Source organism: Cannabis sativa, chromosome X, assembly GCF_029168945.1.
Source record: "Cannabis sativa cultivar Pink pepper isolate KNU-18-1 chromosome X, ASM2916894v1, whole genome shotgun sequence".
In the NCBI taxonomy this organism is placed as follows: domain Eukaryota; kingdom Viridiplantae; phylum Streptophyta; class Magnoliopsida; order Rosales; family Cannabaceae; genus Cannabis; species Cannabis sativa.
The window spans coordinates 3,005,943-3,010,405 of NC_083610.1; positions in this window are offsets into that span (position 1 = coordinate 3,005,943).

Here is a 4,463-nt window from a genome sequence, read left to right on the forward strand (position 1 = left end):
TAAGTTTTAGCAATATCATACACCTTATTTGATAACTATAGCCAAATAACTGTACACATGAAAACTTTTATCATATAGGTCCATACTAATTGTTCACACCATACACATATACAGAAATCATAACTCTAATATTATACTCATAACATAATCATACCAATACTATAAAATAATAATGTCATTACCATAACATTAGCATATCGTAGCCATTACTTACATAACCCGGGCCTAACCTAGCCCTACAATATCCTGGGCCTATGCAGCCCTACCATATAATAACCTGGGCCTATGCAGCCCTACCATTGTTATAGGATAGGGTATCTCTATATTCAACAGTAATATCACTGTATCATACCCCACCATAACAATCTCATACACGACTCAGTAAAATGTAGGGTAGGGTATCTCTACATTCAACGGCCTTACCCCGTATCATACCCCACCATGGTCCCTCACTTTACCTGAGACGTTAGCATACAACACACAACATACAACATACAACATATACAAGTCATCACAACCATAATCCATTTATCAATTTACAAATTAATATTGTGTCCATACCACACATTCTCATTTCCATATACATATTTCATAAATCATATTCTAATACATAAAGAATCTAAATTTATACAGATAAACACATACAAAACTATCTAATTTCCTTACCTCAAGTCCCGCTGCTTAAGACTTGTTATCTCGCCACTACTACCTATAATAAAACATGAGTCATGGCCCTAATATTAAAATTCGTACTCTTATAGTACAGCAGAAAACTTACTATTTTTGATCAACAACTACACTAATTCAGTAAAAGTTGCATTCATAAAAAATATAGCCAATTAAATTATCTTACCAATGATATAAAGATCACTAAAAATGGACTAAAAATGAGGGAGTTATCATAGTTTTACTGAAACTATTTCTGAGAAGGAATATAGAGTAACGAATTACATGGCTCAGTGAAAATACAATCTTTTGATATTGAAAAGTTCAGAACAATAGGATAATATCTTCATGAAAGTTTTAGGAACTTTAATTCTCTTTCCAATGACACCAAAGTCTTTGAAATTGGAATTATATGGAGAGAGATATTGCAATTTTACCAAAACAGTTTTTTAAAGCAAAACATTCAAGAAACGAATCACATGATACAGAAGGAAACTAACTTTTTGATATAGTATGACTCTGAATTAACAAAAGGTTTCTTCATGAAACTTATGGGAAATCGAATAAGCTTTGAAACCATATATAGATCATTAAAAATGGATGAGCATTCAGAGAGTTATTATATTTTAAATGAAAGTACTTTTCTAGAATAACGAATTACAATAGCAGTATAAAGATATAATTTCAGACACAGAATAACATCGAATTTGTGAATGGTTTCATCATAAAAATTTTAGATCATCAAATTATCTTTGCAACGGTACTAAGATCACTGGAATTGGATGGGTATTGATAGAGATACGACTATTTTACTAAGACAATAACTTTCAGAAAAATAAAAACGAGATTTCATAGTTTAACCTAAAAATTGACAAACAATAAGTGGAAGAACTCTCTTACCTCTTGATGACTCTTCTTAATCAGTCCTAGATCTTGAAATCTCAAATAATTAGAATGGTGATAATGATCTCAATCTTATGTTGAAAATCATGAGTGTTGTTTAGCGAAGAGAACGAAACAAGAAGGAAAATAATAAATCATTGATAGATAGCGAGATGAATAACTTGTAGGGTATAGGATTTTATGAGTGTCTTCTCTAAGAATTGTGTTTAGGCTGAAAGAAAGAGATGGATATTGAATTTTTTTTGTTTTTCTTAGGGTTAAAGACTCTCTGCATATTACGTAACAAGAATCTGTCAGATTGAGTTTTTATAATCTAATTAAATCTAATAATGATGTAAAAGAAAATAATAAAATAAACCTTATAATCTGATACTAATTTAACTCTAAATAAAATAATTAAATAAAAATCTTATTTGTCAGATATAAGTTTTAAATTTAAATTTCAAAACATAGAATTTTTAAGTTTAATAGGTCGTCACTTTGTAGCTTAATTTTGACCCCAATAAAGTGAAAATTACAATAAATCTATTTCTACATAATTGATAGATCTTTCAATTATATTTCCAACGCCACTGAAATCACCTCAATCCGAGCTCTAAAACTCCAGATATGATTTTTTTAGTAAAACAGTTTTTAATCCTGGGAATTTATCCAAACCAACGAATTTTTAACATTAAATAATTAAACTCACTAAATATATTATAAAACCCTAATGGACCCTCATATTGGGCTTTAATTAAAAGGTTACCTACTTTGCAAAAATACCATAATATTTTACTTTCGTAGTTAATACAATTTAACTCTCTCTAGAAAATTGGTACAACTACTCCAAGCAATAATATCAACTCACTAACAACACAAAGAAATAAGATAATTATCCTCGCACAATTAATATTCCAAAAAAAATACTATTTTAATCTGGTTATTACAAGAAAGTTATCATCATTGTTGAGGAAGAAGAACTAAAATTAATAGATCAATTAAAGAAAGAGTTTAGATCAATTAAAGAGAGAGTGAGTTATATTATGTATTGTAAAAGCAAGACAGAGTTTGGAAATGGTAGGGACCAACAATAATAAAGACCAGTAGTAAAAATAGAGGAAGAATTATTTTACAATGGAATCTTAACTTCTCAATTAGAGAGTTTTGTTATTTATAGAGCTAAGTTTACACAATATAACTGATTTCAAGAATTAACCAAACTAATCTTAATAGAGGAAATTACACTTAGTATGGGATTTTAAAAGTTCTTATGATAAATATGGCACATTTAAGTTTGACCAATTTATATGGTATTTTTTTATTTTTAGGTTTTTTTATGGTATTTAATATGCAATATATATGTAATTAGGTTTCTAAATCCCATATTTAATGTTTTTATTTGTTTAGGAAGTTTTATTTGTCATTGATGCCGGAAAAGTCACCGGAGTTTGCTGTCGGTGCCGGAAAAGTCGTCGGAGTAGCGGTCGGTGCCGGAAAAGTCGTCGGAGTTGCTGCCGGCGCCGGAAAATTCGTCGGAATTGGCATTGTCGCCGGAAAAATCACTGAAAAATCACCAAGAAACCGGTTTCTTGAAGTCTAAGAAACTGGTTTCTTGGTGATTTTTCCGTTGACAATGCCAATTCTCACGACTTTTCTGACGCTAGCAGCTACTCTGGCAAATTTTCCGGCACCAACAGTAAACTTCAGAAAAGTCATCAAAATTGGCATAGTCGCCCAAAAAATTACCAAGAAACTGGTTTCTGGTTTCTTGATGAAGAAACCAGTTTTTTGGTAATTTTTCTGACGACAATGGCAATTCTGATGAATTTTCTGTCGTTGGTAGCAACTCTGACGACTAATACACCGGCAGCTACTCCGGTGATTTTTTCAGTACCGACAGTAAACTCTGAGAAATTCGTCAGAATTGGCATTGTCGCCGGAAAAATTATCGGAAAAATCACCAAGAAACTGGTTTTTTTTTCTTCATCAAGAAACCAATTTCTTGATGAAGAAACCAGTTTCTTGGTAATTTTTTTTGTATTTTTTTTCTCTATTTGGTTGAGTGATGAAACTGGTTTCAATTATTTTCAGTGTATATCATTTTTGTTTTGTTTTCATAATCTTTATTATTGTTGTGTCAAAAAATTAGTTCCTTGATGAGGAAACCACTTTCTTGGTAAAGAAACCAGTTTCTTGATGAAAAAACCACTTTCTTGGTGATTTTTCTAATGATTTTGCTGGCGACAATGCCAATTCTGACGACTTTTTTTACGTCGGCAATAACTCTGGCAATTTTTCCAACACCAGGAACTACTCCAGAAACTTTTTCAGCACCGACATCAAACTCTAGAATAGTCGTCGGACTTGGCATTGTCACCGGTAAAATTACTGGAAAAATTACCAATGCTAATTTTTCCAGCAACAATGCTAATTCTGACGACTTTTTCGGCGCCGGCAGCAACTCCGGCAACTTTTCTGGCACCGACGGCTACTCCGACGACTTTTCCGGTGCCGACAGTAAATTTCGGTGACTTTTTCGGCACGAGTGACAACTTCGGCAATAACTATAGTTTTATTTGTTTTATTTTTTTAAAAAAATTAATATGAAGGGAATTTTAATATTTTTTATGGTAATTTAATTAAGTTTTTATTTTTTATGAATTTTAAATTCATATTTCTTTTTAATGTTTTATATGGTTTTTTTAGTTTGATTGGTTAGATAATGCCATAATTAGTGTCATTTACTTTTTATGCCATATTTATCATAACCTTAATAATTTTTCCCATATTTTTGAAAATAACCCATCTTAATAACTAATTTTTAACAGATAAATTTGGGCCACTAGTACCTAGGCCGCAAGCCCACAATTTTGGAGGTCCAAGAAAATTAAAATTGATATATTTTTTTTTTT